Genomic DNA, 18,603 nt, shown 5'->3' on the forward strand with positions numbered 1-18,603 from the left:
TAATCCACACACATAGGCCAAGTGCCGTTCTTTTTAAGCACAAGCACCGGGTTAGCCAACCACTCTGGATGAAAAACCTGAACAATGAACCCGGCCGCCAAGAGCCGGGCCACTTCCTCACCAATGGCTTTACACCTCTCCTCATTGAACCGTCGAAGAAACAGCCTGACTGGCTTAAATTTGGGATCAATATTGAGAGCATGCTCAGCGAGTTCTCTCGGTACACCCGGCATGTCAGAAGGTTTCCATGCAAAGATGTCCCGGTTCTCACAGACGAACTCGATGAGCGCGCTTTCCTATTTGGGATCCAGATTAGCACTGATACAGAACTGCTTAGATGAGTCGCCTGGAACAAAATCAACAATCTTGGTGTCATCGGCCAACTTAAATTCCATCACCGGCTCATGTTTTGTGGTTGGCTTCTTCAAAGACGTCATATCCACCGGGTCAACATTGTCCTTGTAGAACTTCAACTCCTCTGTTGCGCAAACAAATTCAGCGTAAGCAGCATCGCCTTCCTCACATTCCAAGGCTATCTTCCGACTCCCATGCATTGTGATGGTGCCCTTGTGACCCGGCATCTTGAGCTGCAGATAAACATAACACGGCCGCGCCATGAACTTCGCATAAGCCGGTCGTCCAAACAGGGCGTGATACGGGCTCTTGATTTTGACCACTTCAAAAGTTAACTTCTCAGCCCTGGAATCATGCTCATCCCCAAAGGCTACTTCCAGCTCAATCTTACCCACTGGGTATGCTGACTTACCGGGCACTACTCCATGAAAAACAGTGTTGGACATCTTGAGATTTTTATCAGTCAACCCCATGCGACGAAAAGTCTCGTAATAGAGGATGTTGATGCTGCTGCCTCCATCCATGAGTACTTCCGTGAATTTGTATCCACCAACCTGAGGTGCCACCACTAAGGCCAAATGACCCGGATTGTCAACCCGAGGTGGGTGATCCTCCCTACTCCACAGAATAGGCTGTTCAGACCATCTGAAATAACGAGGGACTTCCGGCTCAACAGCGTTCACAGCCCTCTTATGAAGCTTCTGATCCTGTTTGCATAAACTGGTGGTAAACACATGATACTGCCCACTATTCAGCTGCTTTGGGTTACTCTGATACCCAGATTGCTGCTGCTGTTGACCTCCTTGGCCAGATTGCTGATTATAACCACCTTGATTATCTTGAGGGCCTTGAAAGTTGGAATTTGAACCGCCACCCGGGCCATGAAAACTGCCACCGCCTGAGCCGCTGCCCGGCTTATGATGGCCGTCAAACATGTTAGAATTCTTGAAAGGCTTCATGATCATGCAGTCCTTCCATAGGTGAGTGGCTGGTTTCTGCTGAGTACCGTGCCTTGGACAGGGCTCATTTAACAACTGCTCAAGTGTGGGACCTGACCCACCAGACCGAGGAGGTGGCCTCCCCTTATGCCGCTGATTATTGCCCCGCGCATTGGTGTTAGCCACAAACTTGTCGTGACCGGTCTTTCAATAAAATAATTATTGAGAGACCGATCCCTTTTACGGACCAGCGAGGAAGAATTCCTTCTCACTGATAGACAATATCTTGGTCACAGAAGAAAAATACCAGGAGTACTAAATATAATACAAGGTTGAGCAGGGACTGCCCAACAATTTATTACATGCACGACACTAAAACAAAACGGCGGATAGGGTGGCAACTACTAACTCACGATAATAACGGTGGTGGAAATATCACCGCGAAGCGAGTGATATGATTCCAGAAGACTACAACTCATTGAGTGTCGGAGTGAGGCTCGAGAAGACTTATTGCGGGTGGCGGAAGCGTAAACAATACAAGTGACCAAAATCCGGGATCGCGCAGGACTGACTGGGACTCCTCTAGGCGTCGGACGCGCTATCAAACTCTTCATCCAAGAGATCGCCTTCGTCAACATCTGGCCAAATCAACGAGCCAGGTGAGTACTATGAAAGTACTCGCAAGACAGTTCGGACATAAGGTATAATAAATGTAAACATGAAGCACATGAACAAATTAACCAGTGCGATCAGACATAGAGGTAATAAATACTGGGTGCCAAGCGAGGGTCTGAATGACACCTCGAGCGGAAACTGCAGAAATTGTAATACTGGTGGCAAACGAGTGTCTGAAAGACTCCTCGAGAGGCAAATGCGGAATAATAATGCCACAGTCGGGCATCGGGGCGACACCACATAAAGGGCTTATTACAGAAAATAAAGGCAGTGCATGCCACCGTCGGATGTCTGAGCGACATCACAGAAAGGGCTTATATTTAAAATAAAGAACAAGAACACGCCACAGTCGGACGTCTGAGCGACATCACAGAAAGGGCTTATATTTAAAGTAAAGAACAAGAATACGCCACAGTCGGACGTCTGAGCGACATCACAGAAAGGGCTTATATTTAAAGTAAAGAACAAGAATACGCCACAGTCGGACGTCTGCGCGACGTCTCATAAAGGGCTTATATCACAACTCAAATAATATATTGGTTCGGGAACATAAGTATCACAAGCATGAGACAAATATAAAGTTAGTCCATCCACAGGAATAACAATAAATCTGAATTTACCACTTGAGCTTGTTCTCCTGGGACAAGTTTTTCACACAGATGGATATGGATATACTACTTACACTGCTTGATCATGGATACGATGATTCGAAAGGAATTGACTCTGCAGAGTTTGTACTTAACCACAGCCAACGGATTTCAGTAGTCACGGGGACTAGTTCTGTCTACGGTGTTTTGGAAGGAACACGTCTAACCAGTACACACCCAATTCAACCATCCGAAGCCAGGGATCACCCTCGGCAACGTCCAAGAAAAACCTTGAGACGGGGAGGCTACAACCTCGCGTAGCATGGGATCAAATTTTTATACGCGCGCTCTAAGGGGGTGCCCCCCTCTCGGTCCCAACCGGAAACACCCATGCCCCCTGACCGGATGACTGGCTTTAATCCTGGGCCAAGGTACCATCATCCCGGCCTCTCTGTTTGGTGTGTACACGGAAAGAGGTTACCAACTTACTAAACCGCATCCTGGCAATGAGACATGTGGAAGCACAGAATGGGGAAAGAACGATAACACGGCTCCAACCATGTTAACGTCGGAAGAGTCGGATGACACAAGGCTGGCATGCTACAACAGTACCACCTTGCTGCCCTTCATGTCACCACATGATTAGGCCATCTCTCATCAGAGATCATCGCAACTCTGGAACATGCGGGAAAAGAACGATAACGTAGCTCCAACCACGTTAGCGTCGAAGAAAGTCGGATGACACAAGGCTGGTATGCTACAACAGTACCACCTTGCTTCCCTTCATGTAATCACATGATTAGGCCATCTCTCATCAGAGATCATCGCAACTCTGGAACAACCGGGTCGTTGCCTTACAAGCAACGAGGCATTTACCGACACTCATATGCCACGCACAAAACTTTCACGTGAACATGAAAAACATCTGTCATATCAAATGTTCAAAACATGCTTGCCTGGTTCGGAGACGTCGGAGTCTAGCTCGGCGAAGTTCGCGGCCCCTTCACCTCTCCCGGAACCTACGGCAATCACGAAACGGGTACTAACGTGAAAACCAACACATACACAGAGAATTTTCCAAATATTTTTCAAATAAATCCCATAAAAAACTAGACAAAATTTGAAGATTGTCAGAAAAAGAATCACTCAAAAATACCTTTTTATGAAAAAGTTATAAAGGTTTCTGTCCAGGGACTTATCTGTAATGAAACAGAAAAGTTCCAGGGTTTCAACTGAGAAAACAGAAAACGCTTCGGCTGGGAATGCGCAAGCGCAAAGGAGAAGACGTATTTTGCCCGAAGGCGCCAACAGAAAACGGTTCGCGAATAAAAGAACAGAGGCTGACACGCGGGGTCCACATGTCAGGTTTGAAAAGCTCGCCGGCGCCCGAAGACTGCGGTGGACGCTGGCGTCGAACCACGGCGAGTTAGGAGAAACGGAGGGTACCAAGAGCTTCAGCGCCTTCTTCCGCGTCGGTGGGTGGTGGACTCGTCCAACGGGGAGCACCACGTCGACGGCGGCACTTTCTCCGGCGGACGGCGGCTCGGGTGAGGATGGGGAACTCCGGTGGAGGGCTGCAAACTACGAATTGAGGCGCGGGTCAGAACGAGTGATGCAAGGTGAAGCTACTGGCAAGAGAATGGAGGCGGAGGGGCACACACGGGGGTGAATCGGGCTGGATCCCGTGGCGGGTCGCGGCGGCCGGAGTCGAGGAAGGAGACCTCCTCGGGGCTCTTCCAGTGGCTAGGCGTGCTCTAGGGGGAGTGCAGGGCTGGTGGGTGCTCGAGTTGAAGCTCGGGGCCTCTATTTATAGGCAGATCGACGGGGTGGCCGTGAACGGAGAATCTCCGGCGAGCGATTACGGCGGAGCAGTGGGTTGGCATGTGGTTTGAGCGGCCGGGCAGCATCAGTGGAGGTTACCGGATTCGTTTTACAGCTAAACGGGGTTGGTCTTGGCGTAATGGCGTCGGTCCACGGTGAGGTGACCGCACGGGCTCAACGGCGGCAGAGAGCGCGCTCCGCGCCCTGCGGTTCACGATGAGAGCGGCAGCGCGTTCGGGGGAGTGGAAGGCCACGCGGCGAGCTCCGGTGGTTTGGGCGGCGCTGGGTGGCGTCGTCGGCGCCGTGTCTCCCGCTGGTGTCCGCAAAGCCACCGCCGGCGTCGGTCACGGGGCGGCGCACCTTCTGCTGCTCGTCGCCGACGCCCGCAAGGCGCCAGGCGTTCGTGCGGTGCAGGAACAAGAGGGCGGGGACGAGGAGCAAGGCGACGCGGTGGCACTGGCGAGATCGACGTCCGCTTCTGAAGAAAACAACAGCAGCCACTTGACCGAATCTCTGAAACTCTGAACTTGACAATGACCATGCACTGCAGGTGTTCGACAGGAGGTTTTGGCCATGAGATAAATTTTTCTGGAGCTGTAACTTGGTGAGATGGCCACTCAAAGCACCCAGGGGCTGCCTGATTTTACTTGGAATTTTTGGAGAAGGTTTTGAATGAATTTCACCAAATTTGACAAATCTGGTCCAAACTTGCAGCAAGTGTAGTTTAAAAATTTTGAACTGAAGACCAGTGGATCTTCATAGTTCTAGGTTGGGGTTTCAAAGGACTAGGAGGGAGAGTTGGTTTGGTGGCAAAAATCAAAACAGAAAATGGAGTTCCTTTGTAAATCTCCAAGTGGTAGAGTAGAGGACAGAAATTTGTTTGAATGTATTTTGAATGGAAATAGATACATGGGGAGGTTCAACTTGCTGGATTTGGTGTAAAACATGATCCAAAGGTGAGGGAAGGGTTAGGAGAGAGCATTTGCACTAGGGCCATGGCAAGGAGGAATTTGTTGAAAGTGGCAAAGGACTTTCTAAAAGCCATAGTGCAAAAATTCAAAAAGGTTTTCAAAAGTTATTTTTCCCAAATGAAAAACATTTTGTCTTGAGTCCAAATGAAAAGCAAGGACTTCCAAGACCAAAGGCAGATCTTGGGTGAATCCCAATAAAGTTTTTGTCATAAGGAAAATTATATGAGAGGGAGAGTTCTCTTGAAGAAAAACTTAAATCACTCCCCTCAAGTTAAATAAAAATCTTTTGAAAAATCCATATAAAAACTTGGGTGTCACAACACCTACCCCCTTAGGAAAAATCTCGTCCTCGAGATTTCTGCTGACCCTCAAATAGGTATGGATACTCTGCTCGAAGGAAATCCTCCCTTTCCCATGTAGCTTCATCCTCAGTGTGGTTGCTCCACTAAACCCTGAAAAACTTTGTCGTTTTCTGACGGGTCCTCCGTTCAGACTCTTCTAGGATCTTTACTGGCCTTTCTCTGTAGGTGAGATCTGGTTGCATATCAATGTCCTCATGAGGTACATGCTTTTCTGGGTTGCTCACACATTTTCTTAGCTGTGAGACGTGGAACACGTCATGGACGTCTGACAGCTCCTTGGGTAGGTTTAGCTGGTAGGCAACCGTGCCTCTTCGTGCCTTTACACAAAATGGTCCAATAAATCTTGGGGCTAGCTTCCCCTTAACCTTGAATCGTTGCAGACCCCTCATTGGAGATACTCGGAGGTATACGGAATCACCGGGTTCAAAGCTGACCTCTCGATGCTTCTGGTCATAGTAGCTCTTTTGTCGGCTCTGTGCTGTCTTGAGTCTGTCCCTGATTTGTTTAACTTTCCCCTCAGCCTCTTTAAGCATGTCTGGGCCGAAGATACGGCTGTCACCTGTTTCTGACCAATTCAGAGGGGTACGACACCTTCGTCCGTACAAAGCTTCAAAGGGTGCCATTTGCAAGCTGGCTTGGTAACTGTTGTTGTAAGCAAATTCGGCATATGGCAAACTTTCTTCCCAACTGGATCCATAGGTGAGCACACAGGCTCTTAGCATATCCTCTAGGATTTGGTTTACACGTTCCGTCTGTCCATCAGTCTGAGGGTGGTATGCTGTACTGAAAGCTAGTTGCGTGCCCAGAGCTTGTTGTAGGTGATCCCAAAATTTGGAGACGAATTGGGTGCCTTATTCTGATATTATAGTCTTTGGGACTCCGTGCAAGCAAACTATACGGGAGAGATAAAGTTTTGCCAGTCTTTGTGTGGAGTAGGTAGTCTTCACGGGAATGAAATGAGCAACCTTGGTTAGTCGGTCTGTGATGACCCATATGGCGTCATTTCCGCGTTGTGATCGGGGTAATCCGACAATGAAATCCATTCCGATTTCATCCCATTTCCACTCCGGTATCCTGTTAGGCTGGAGTAGCCCTGCTGGCTTTTGGTGCTCGGCCTTGATGCGCTGACATGAATCGCAACAAGCAATGAATGTGGCTATATCTCTTTTCATACCGTGCCACCAAAATCTTTCCTGGATGTCCTTGTACATTTTGGTTCCTCCAGGATGGATCGAGTATGGGGCGGTGTGGCTTTCCGTCAAGATCTGTTGCTTGAGTTCCTCAATGTTAGGTACGCAAAGTCTGTCTCGGTACCATAATGTCCCTTCACTGTTTGTGACGAACTCTGAAGTCTTACTAAGATTCATTTTCTTCTTTATGCCTTCAATGCTGGGATGTCCCTGTTGAGCCTTCTTGATTTGTTCCACTAGGGTGGGTTGTATCTCCAGGTTCAATACGGTGCCCTCAGAGACTAACATCATGTTGAGCCTAGTGAACTCTCGCTGAAATTCAGGCCTCAAATTTTGCTGACCGTCACTGTCCGGGCTGGGGTTTCGACTAAGGGCATCGGCCACTACATTTGCCTTCCCCGGGTGGTAGTGAATACCGACGTCATAGTCCTTGACCAGTTCCAACCAGCGTCGTTGGCGTAAATTTAGCTCTGGCTGTGTGAAAATATATTTGAGGCTCTTATGGTCCGTGTATATTTCACAGCGATTTCCCAACAGAAAGTGCCTCCACTCCTTGAGTGCATGTATAACTGCTGCTAGCTCCAAGTCATGTGTTGGGTAATTTTCCTCATGTTTTCGCAGCTGCCTGGAGGCATATGCGACAACTTTGCCATCCTGCATTAGCACACATCCGAGACCTTTTCGGGACGCGTCACAATACACTTCAAAGCTCTTGTGTATGTCTGGCACAGTTAAGACCGGTGCGGTTGTCAGCTTCTTCTTGAGTTCTTGGAAGCTCTGCTCACATGCTTCCGTCCATATGAATTTCTTGTCCTTCTTGAGTAATTGTGTCATAGGTTTTGCCACCGTGGAGAAACCTTCAATAAATCTCCTGTAATATCCGACCATTCCTAGGAAACTCCGCACATCTGTAACATTGGCGGGTGGCTTCCAGTCTAGTATGGCCTTGACTTTTTCTGGGTCTACGGCCACGCCTTCTTGGTTCAATATATGGCCCAAGAAACCAACTTGTCTTAGCCAAAATTCGCACCTGCTAAATTTGGCGTACAACTGATGTTTCCTCAATTCTCCCAAAACAATCCTGAGGTGCTCAGCATGCTCTTCCGGTGTCCTTGAGTAAACCAGAATATCGTCAATGAATACCACCACAAATTTGTCCATGAATTTCATGAATACCTTGTTCATGAGGTGGACGAAATATGCGGGGGCGTTCGTTAGTCCAAAAGGCATCACGGTAAACTCGTATAACCCATATCTGGAAGTGAAAGCTGTCTTGGGAATGTCTTCTGTCCGTACCTTCAGTTGATGGTATCCCGATCTCAAATCAATCTTTGAAAATACCTTGGCTTGTGTGAGCTGGTCAAACAAATCATTGATCCGTGGCAACGGATATTTGTTTTTGATGGTGACCATGTTGAGGGCTCGATAGTCTATGCACAGCCTCAGTGTCCCATCTTTCTTCTTAGCGAACAACACAGGCGAACCCCATGGTGAGGAGCTGGCTCGAATAAATCCTTTGTCCAATAATTCTTTTATCTGCTTCTTCAACTCCACCAATTCTGAGGGTGCCATTTTATAAGGCTTCTTATAGATGGGAGCGGTGCCAGGTGCTAGTTCAATGCTGAATTCGATCTCTCGGTCTGGTGGCATGCCTGGTAGTTCTTCAGGAAACACATTAGGGAACTCGCATACCACTGGAACTTTCCTCAGTTCTGCAATGTCCATTTTGTTCAGTTTTGGTTGCTGTGATCGTGGCCTTTCTTGGGCAGAAACTCTTATAGTCTTGCCGTGATGGTGAGTGAGAATCACTGTCCGATTGAAACAGTCGATGAATCCTTTGTTGGTGGTCAACCAGTCCATCCCTAAAATGACATCCAGTCCTTTACTTTCCAACACGATGAGATTCGCGTGGAATTGTAGTCCTTCGAACTCAATGACCACTCCTTGGCAGTAACCTTGAGCGATTTGCTTATTTCCGGGGGACTTGATGATCATAGATTTTTCCAAGGGAAGTATCGGAAAACCATGTTGCGAAACAAAACTCTTCGAAACGAACGAATGGGAAGCTCCAGAATCAAACAAAACCGTGGCAGGTACTGTGTTGACAGGGAACGTACCGAGCACGATGTCTGGGGCATTCTGCGCTTCTTCCCTGATCACATGGTTCAGGTGACCCTTCCTGTGGTTGTTGCTGGGGTTGAAGTTGTTGCGCTTGGGGGCTGGATTGTTTCCACCATTGTTCGGCTTGGGTGCCGAGTCTCTTGGCTTCGGGCACTGTTTAGCATAATGCCCTTGTTGACCACAAGCATAGTAGGTGACCCCTGGACGGTATGTGAACTCCTTGTCCCTGGAATGAAATTGTCCGACGGGCCTTGGCTCAGTAGTCGTGGATCTCCTTGTGTCTGTCCTTGGGACCTCAGTCTTGCCTCGGTTGCTGCGGGCAAGAGTCGTCTTGTCCCTCTTTCGCTTGCGGATATCTTCCAGACTACGGCGCTCATTCTCCAAGGTGATGGCCTTGTCCACCAGCGTCTTAAAATCCGGAAAGGTGTGCACGATCAGTTGACATCTTAACGCTGGTGCCAGGATGTCCATGAATTTTTCCATCTTCTTGTTTTCTGTCATGTGCTCGTCGTAGGCATAACGAGACAGCTGGGTGAATTGACCATTGTACTCGGTCACTGACATGCCTCTTTGCTTCAGGTCATCGAACTCTCTCTTCTTGATCTTTAGGATGCTCCTGGGGATGTGTGCCCCACGGAAGCCTTCCTTGAACTCTTCCCAGGTGATGTTGTGTTCCCTGGGATGCATGTGTAGGAAGTTTTCCCACCATGCTGCGGCTGCTCCAGTAAGGTAGTGTGGTGCATAAAGCACCTTCTCATGATCTGAGCACTGAGCAATAATCAGTTTCCTTTCAATCTCACGAAGCCAATCATCGGCTTCCAGCGGTCTGTCGGTGTGAGCAAAAGTTGAGGGGCGTGTCTTCTGTAATTCAGATAACTTGGAATGGGGTTGATAGGGTTCACGGTGGTTTCCCATGTTGATGACATGGTTCATCATCTCTTGGTGCTGTTGCTGGCTTTGCTCGAAGAGACGGCATACTTGAGACAGTGCCGCTTCGCTGTCTTGTTGGCTGGACTGACCCTGAGTGAAATTGTTGCTGGTCTGTGTCCCGTAAACCTCTTCTGGCTGATTGGGCATGGAGCGAGTCCATGGGCGAGACATTTTTCCAGTCTGGGGTATTATTTGCAAAACCCATGAGAAAAAATTGTGTAGCACAAAAATCTCGCGAAGGCAAAAATAAAAAGGTTTCAAGGTTTTCAAAGAAACACAAATGATTTTTCATGGAGAAGAAGTGCTTAACATAAACCTTACATGCGAAAAGCAAACACAAGATACAGCACTCAGGATGCGCGTACACAATCCTGACATGTTATTAAAACTAGCGTACTACTCCGGAAGGCAGCAAACACACCAATACAAACTAGCGTACAGATAAAACAACACATCATACAAGCAGGCATGACACGCTGCTACTCGGTGCTCTCAGTCGGAGATGGTGAAGATCTCCTTCCCCTTGCCGATGGCAAGGCTCAGCGGTCCAGGAGAATCAACCTCCTCCTCTCTAGCTGGCTCCTGGCGCGGGACGCTGCGCTGCGGTGATGGTGCGGGGGCGACTGGTGGTAGGGCGCGTGCGGCAGGCGGTGCGGCTCTGACTGGAGTAGGAGCGATGACTCGGTCGAACTCCTCAGTGGTAGGCAGACGGCGAGCAGTGGCCAAAACGGCCGGTGCATACGAGGCTGAAGACGAGACGAATGTCAAAGGCGGCGCCGTGTGGAGAAGCTCCTTCCTGCTGGCAGGACCGCCCCGGACTAAGTCCATGCGGGCAGCCACAAGGTCATCTACGAGGTTGTCGAAAGACTCCTCCAGAGCCTTGAGATACTCCACAACCATCTCGATGGCTTCATCTCGTTCTCCCCGATGGCAGGCGAACACATAGTGGCTGGTGTAGGGCACATGGCATGGGAGGTAGCGGTAGCGACGAGTCTTCATCGTAGGAAGGATGTCCCGAAGGCGAACTATCGCCTCACGGGCAGCCATCTGCATGGCATGCCTCTCCGTAGGCATGGCCCTTCCCGTAAAACGGAAGTGACGAGCAGCAGAACGTCCTCCCCTGAACTGCACCACAGCTTGGTGCATAGACACGTCGTCACTGAGCTTGTGCTGATAGAGTGTGAACTCCGGGCGAGCTGTTGGCCCGATCGCGAGCTTGGTGATGGAGACGAGGAGCTTGACAAACCCCTCGGGCACGTTGGTGAAAACTCGATTCTCACAGCTTGTGATAGCCTGGCTTATTAGGGATGATAGACTACTCATATCAATAAGGAATTCCTTCTTTTCCGGAAGCCCATTCGGACAGAACTCCAAAGTTAAGCGTGCTCAGCTTGGAGTAGTTTCAGGATGGGTGACCGACCGGGAAGTTTCTCCTGGGTGCGCACGAGTGAGGACAAAGTGCGCAGAAAAGACTAGTATTGATCTGTGGGGCCAGTCTAGATCCTGCCAGGAGTAACGACCACCGGCGGGTGTGTCCGGGGCGTTACAAGTTGGTATCAGAGCCGACCCTCGCGGTTACACGGATGTTTGCGGATAGGTGCGCAGTCATGTTGTTCATGACGTTTGTGACCCGTCGTGGCACACGGCATGGCACATGTACCGGACTGGATGCACAGACGTATGTGCCAAGAGGGAACGTTCCTGTGGCCCGACGAGGACGTCGGTTCCTCTGAGTAGGGGTGTATGTGATAGCCTGGCTTATTAGGGATGATAGACTACTCATATCAATAAGGAATTCCTTCTTTTCCGGAAGCCCATTCGGACAGAACTCCAAAGTTAAGCGTGCTCAGCTTGGAGTAGTTTCAGGATGGGTGACCGACCGGGAAGTTTCTCCCGGGTGCGCACGAGTGAGGACAAAGTGCGCAGAAAAGACTAGTATTGATCTGTGGGGCCAGTCTAGATCCTGCCAGGAGTAACGACCACCGGCGGGTGTGTCCGGGGCGTTACACAGCTGCCGCCAGCCATCTACAAAAGTAGGCAAAAATTCTGAGTAGTCATGTCATAAATTTATGATGACCAACAGAAAATAGCTACAATTGCAAAATGCTGAAAAAGCGCAAAAGACGCTAATAACCGATTAGCGATCGCACCAAGTGGCTTCCTACAGTCAGCCTGGCTCTGATACCAAGCTTGTCGCGACCGGTCTTTCAATAAAATAATTATTGAGAGACCGATCCCTTTTACGGACCAGCGAGGAAGAATTCCTTCTCACTGATAGACAATATCTTGGTCACAGAAGAAAAATACCAGGAGTACTAAATATAATACAAGGTTGAGCAGGGACTGCCCAACAATTTATTACATGCACGCCGCTAAAACAAAACGGCGGATAGGGTGGCAACTACTAACTCACGATAATAACGGTGGTGGAAATATCACCGCGAAGCGAGTGATATGATTCCAGAAGACTACAACTCATCGAGCGTCGGAGTGAGGCTCGAGAAGACTTATTGCGGGTGGCGGAAGCGTAAACAATACAAGTGACCAAAATCCGGGATCGCGCAGGACTGACTGGGACTCCTCTAGGCGTCGGACGCGCTATCAAACTCTTCATCCAAGAGATCGCCTTCGTCAACATCTGGCCAAATCAACAAGCCAGGTGAGTACTATGAAAGTACTCGCAAGACAGTTCGGACATAAGGTATAATAAATGTAAACATGAAGAACATGAACAAATTAACCAGTGCGATCAGACATAGAGGTAATAAATACTGGGTGCCAAGCGAGGGTCTAAATGACACCTCGAGCGGAAACTGCAGAAATTGTAATACTAGTGCCAAACGAGTGTCTGAAAGACTCCTCGAGAGGAAAATGCGGAATAATAATGCCACAGTCGGGCGTCGGGGCGACACAACATAAAGGGCTTATTACAGAAAGTAAAGGCAGTGCATGCCACAGTCGGACGTCTGAGCGACATCACAGAAAGGGCTTATATTTAAAATAAAGAACAAGAACACGCCACAGTCGGACGTCTGAGCGACATCACAGAAAGGGCTTATATTTAAAGTAAAGAACAAGAATACGCCACAGTCGGACGTCTGAGCGACATCACAGAAAGGGCTTATATTTAAAGTAAAGAACAAGAATACGCCACAGTCGGACGTCTGCGCGACGTCTCATAAAGGGCTTATATCACAACTCAAATAATATATTGGTTCGGGAACATAAGTATCACAAGCATGAGACAAATAGAAAGTTAGTCCATCCACAGGAATAACAATAAATCTGAATTTACCACTTGAGCTTGTTCTCCGGGGACAAGTTTTTCACACAGATGGATATGGATATACTACTTACACTGCTTGATCATGGATACGATGATTTGAAAGGAATTGACTCTGCAGAGTTTGTACTTAACCACAACCAACGGATTTCAGTAGTCACGGGGACTAGTTCCGTCTACGGTGTTTTGGAAGGAACACGTCTAACCAGTACACACCCAATTCAACCATCCGAAGCCAGGGATCACCCTCGGCAACGTCCAAGAAAAACCTTGAGACGGGGAGGCTACAACCTCGCATAGCATGGGATCAAATTTTTATACGCGCGCTCTAAGGGGGTGCCCCCCTCTCGGTCCCAACCGGAAACACCCATGCCCCCTGACCGGATGACTGGCTTTAATCCTGGGCCAAGGTACCATCATCCCGGCCTCTCTGTTTGGTGTGTACACAGAAAGAGGTTACCAACTTACTAAACCGCATCCTGGCAATGAGACATGTGGTAGCACGGAATGGGGAAAGAACGATAACACGGCTCCAACCATGTTAACGTCGGAAGAGTCGGATGACACAAGGCTGGCATGCTACAACAGTACCACCTTGCTGCCCTTCATGTCACCACATGATTAGGCCATCTCTCATCAGAGATCATCGCAACTCTGGAACATGCGGGAAAAGAACGATAACGTAGCTCCAACCACGTTAGCGTCGAAGAAAGTCGGATGACACAAGGCTGGTATGCTACAATAGTACCACCTTGCTGCCCTTCATGTCATCACATGATTAGGCCATCTCTCATCAGAGATCATCGCAACTCTGGAACAACCGGGTCGTTGCCTTACAAGCAACGAGGCATTTACCGACACTCATATGCCACGCACAAAACTTTGACGTGAACATGAAAAACATCTGTCATATCAAATGTTCAAAACATGCTTGCCTGGTTCGGAGACGTCGGAGTCTAGCTCGGCGAAGTTCGCGGCCCCTTCACCTCTCCTGGAACCTACGGCAATCACGAAACGGGTACTAACGTGAAAACCAACACATACACAGAGACTTTTCCAAATATTTTTCAAATAAATCCCATAAAAAACTAGACAAAATTTGAAGATTGTCAGAAAAAGAATCACTCAAAAATACCTTTTTATTAAAAAAGTTATAAAGGTTTCTGTCCAGGGACTTATCTGTAATGAAACAGAAAAGTTCCAGGGTTTCAACTGAGAAAACAGAAAACGCTTCGGCTGGGAATGCGCAAGCGCAAAGGAGAAGACGTATTTTGCCCGAAGGCGCCAACAGAAAACGGTTCGCGAATAAAAGAACAAAGGTTGACACGCGGGGTCCACATGTCAGGTTTGAAAAGCTCGCCGCCGCCCGAAGACTGCGGTGGACGCTGGCGTCGAACCACGGCGAGTTAGGAGAAACGGAGGGTACCAAGAGCTTCGGCGCCTTCTTCCGCGTCGGTGGGTGGTGGACTCGTCCAACGGGGAGCACCATGTCGACGGCGGCACTTTCTCCGGCGGACGGCGGCTCGGGTGAGGATGGGGAACTCCGGTGGAGGGCTGCAAACTACGAATTGAGGCGCGGGTCAGAACGAGTGATGCAGGGTGAAGCTACTGGCAAGAGAATGGAGGCGGAGGGGCACACACGGGGGTGAATCGGGCTGGATCCCGTGGCGGGTCGCGGCGGCCGGAGTCGAGGAAGGAGACCTCCTCGGGGCTCTTCCAGTGGCTAGGCGTGCTCTAGGGGGAGTGCAGGGCTGGTGGGTGCTCGAGTTGAAGCTCGGGGCCTCTATTTATAGGCAGATCGACGGGGTGGCCGTGAACGGAGAATCTCCGACGAGCGATTACGGCGGAGCAGTGGGTTGGCAGGTGGTTTGAGCGGCCGGGCAGCATCAGTGGAGGTTACTGGATTCGTTTTACAGCTAAACGGGGTTGGTCTTGGCGTAATGGCGTCGGTCCACGGTGAGGTGACCGCACGGGCTCAACGGCGGCAGAGAGCGCGCTCTGCGCCCTGCGGTTCACGACGAGAGCGGCAGCGCGTACGGGGGAGTGGCAGGCCACGCGGCGAGCTCCGGTGGTTTGGGCGGCGCTGGGTGGCGTCGTCGGCGCCGTGTCTCCCGTTGGCGTCGCAAAGCCGCCGCCGGCGTCGGTCACGGGGCGGCGCACCTTCTGCTGCTCGTCGCCGATGCCCGCAAGGCGCCAGGCGTTCGTGCGATGCAGGAACAAGAGGGCGGGGACGAGGAGCAAGGCGACGCGGTGGCACTGGCGAGATCGACGTCCGCTTCTGAAGAAAACGACAGCAGCCACTTGACTGAATCTCTGAAACTCTGAACTTGACAATGACCATGCACTGCAGGTGTTCGACAGGAGGTTTTGGCCATGAGATAAATTTTTCTGGAGCTGTAACTTGGTGAGATGGCCACTCAAAGCACCCAGGGGCTGCCTGATTTTACTTGGAATTTTTGGAGAAGGTTTTGAATGAATTTCACCAAATTTGACAAATCTGGTCCAAACATGCAGCAAGTGTAGTTTGAAAATTTTGAACTGAAGACCAGTGGATCCTCATAGTTCTAGGTTGGGGTTTTAAAGGACTAGGAGGGAGAGTTGGTTTGGTGGCAAAAATCAAAACAGAAAATGGAGTTCCTTTGTAAATCTCCAAGTGGTAGAGTAGAGGACAGAAATTTGTTTGAATGTATTTTGAATGGAAATAGATACATGGGGAGGTTCAACTTGCTGGATTTGGTGTAAAACATGATCCAAAGGTGAGGGAAGGGTTAGGAGAGAGCATTTGCACTAGGGCCATGGCAAGGAGGAATTTGTTGAAAGTGGCAAAGGACTTTCTAAAAGCCATAGTGCAAAAATTCAAAAAGGTTTTCAAAAGTTATTTTTCCCAAATGAAAAACATTTTGTCTTGAGTCCAAATGAAGAGCAAGGACTTCCAAGACCAAAGGCAGATCTTGGGTGAATCCCAATAAAGTTTTTGCCATAAGGAAAAATTATATGAGAGGGAGAGTTCTCTTGAAGAAAAATTTAAATCACTCCCCTCAAGTTAAATAAAAATCTTTTGAAAAATCCAAATAAAAACTTGGGTGCCACAAAACTCCAAGCTACCGTCAGCCTTACGTTTATTATTGCCCCTTGATTCGCGGGGTTATACTGCCGACCCTTGGCGTTACCGTTCTTCTTTCCCTTCCCTGTCTTCTCATCGTCTCGGGATCCTTGGTACCATCAGAGTCGGCGTACTTGACGAGAGCCGCCATTAGCTGGCCCATGTCATTACAATCGCACTTGAGCCGCCCCAGCTTCTGTTTCAGAGGCGTAAAACGGCAATTTTTCTCCAACATTAAGACCGCAGAGCCGGCATCCATCTTATCAGATGAATGTATTATGTCCTTCACCCGGCGCACCCAATGGGTCGTAGATTCACCTTCCTCTTGCTTGCAATTAGTCAAATCCACAATTGACATGGGGGCTGCTTGCATGTATCTTTGAAGTTCTGAATAAACCGGGCTTTTAACTCCGCCCATGAACCAATGGAATTAGGTGGCATCCCCTTCAACCAAGTGCAGGCCGTTCCATCCAACATCATGGTGAAGTACTTAGCCATTGCCGCGTCACTGACCTCCAGTAATTCCATGGCCATCTCATAGCTCTCAATCCATGCCCCGGGCTGTAAGTCGGCCGTGTAATTAGGCACCTTTCGAGGCCCCTTGAAATCCTTGGGCAAACACTCGTTACGCAGAGCCGGCACCAAGCAAGGAACACCTCCAGTCCTCGTGGTCACGCCTGCCTCAATAGAAGTCGTCGGATAAACCGTAAGAGATTGGTAAACCGCCCGCTGAACTGCCTGCTCAGCCGCCTGCTGAGCCTCTTGGCGCATCCTATCCTGATCAACCAAGTTAGGAGCTCCATCACGCGCCGGGTCACGCCCATGCGGCTGGTCACGGTGCCGGGCGTTGCTCGAGACGGCTGCTGAATCCATATGCCTGCTATAACTCGGGCCCCGGCTTGGTCAAGGGGTCGAATGAACCCTGTCCCGACTATAAGAATATGCCTCCTACTGCGCCAGAGCCGTCTGAAGAAGTTCTCTGGCCCTTCGTGTTTCAATCGCCGCTGGAGAGTCGCCCTCCACTAGAAGAGCCGCCAATCGTGCCGCCGCAGCGACCATGTTCTCCAAAGGGTTAGAATAATGACCCAGCGGTGTTGGTACATAATGAGGCGGAGCAGTATTGATACGAGGATCCATCACCCACGGTTGAACCGGCGTCCCAGCCCTGGGTGTTGCAACCCGGTTTACCTCCGGCGGGTTACTAGGGCCTGCACCGGGTGTGCGGAAAAGGTTTCTAGGATCGTAAACCAGAGGCAGACGGGATTGGTACTTCTGGTGCCTTCTCCTCATGACTTCATTTGATGCGTTTAGATCCATCGTAAGCTGGAAAGCTTCTGATTGAATCTGCTGAGCTCGGGCATCCAAAGCCGCCCGTTCTGTGTCCATCCTAGCATCCTCTGCCGCTAGGTTTTCCTTAGCTTGTGCTACCTCCTCACGTAGTTGTGCCACTTCTGCATCATGTTGAGCCTGATCCGCCGGATTAACCGTGGTGGTTAGCAAGGCTGTCATCCTATCCATGAGATCCATCAACACCTGAGCCGGCGGGCGCGCAGGGCCTCCTGCCTCGGCTGCCGCTGACCCGGAGATTATTGCTGCCGCAGCCGTAGAGTTTTTCCCGGGTTGCGTGCCGGCCATGAAGATCCCAACTCTGCTCGGCGGCTCAAAGGGGTCCGGAATACTGCTGCCATCGGAACAGCCCCCAAGCCCGCCGTCTTGCAATTGATACAACGAATCCTTCTCACCCGTGGACGACTCACCGTCAGAGTAGATGGCCGTCTCACTGCCAGACACAGATCCTTCAGAAAATTCCCCTCCATGGATGCATCCCATGAAGGCACGCTGCATGGCGGGCTAAGCCCGGGCGGGTCTCGCATGCTGAGCCGTCTCGACGAGGTTGGTGCAGATGTCCGGCTCAGGGCCCGACTCGCCAATCTTGCCGATGAAGACGTGGATTCCGCCGAAGGGGACCCGGTACTCGTACTCAATTGAGCCGGCGTCGGGGCCCCAGCCTGCGTCGTCGATGTAGAGCTTGCCGCGACGACTCTTGGTCATCCGGCCCACAGCGTATCCCTTGAGCCCTTCGAAGCTGCCCTTCAAGAACTCAAATCCACCCCGCGCTGGCCCCACAATGGGCGCCAACTGTCGTGGAATTGTCACGTCAGATGTCCTAGTGAAAGGACTTAGTCATGGAGCCATCACAACTAGGAAGCTTAAAGGGGTTAATCGGGACAAAGGACACGGGGTTTATACTGGTTCGGCCCCTTACGG

The sequence above is a fragment of the Aegilops tauschii genome, chromosome 6, assembly GCF_002575655.3.
Source record: "Aegilops tauschii subsp. strangulata cultivar AL8/78 chromosome 6, Aet v6.0, whole genome shotgun sequence".
NCBI classification, from domain to species: domain Eukaryota; kingdom Viridiplantae; phylum Streptophyta; class Magnoliopsida; order Poales; family Poaceae; genus Aegilops; species Aegilops tauschii.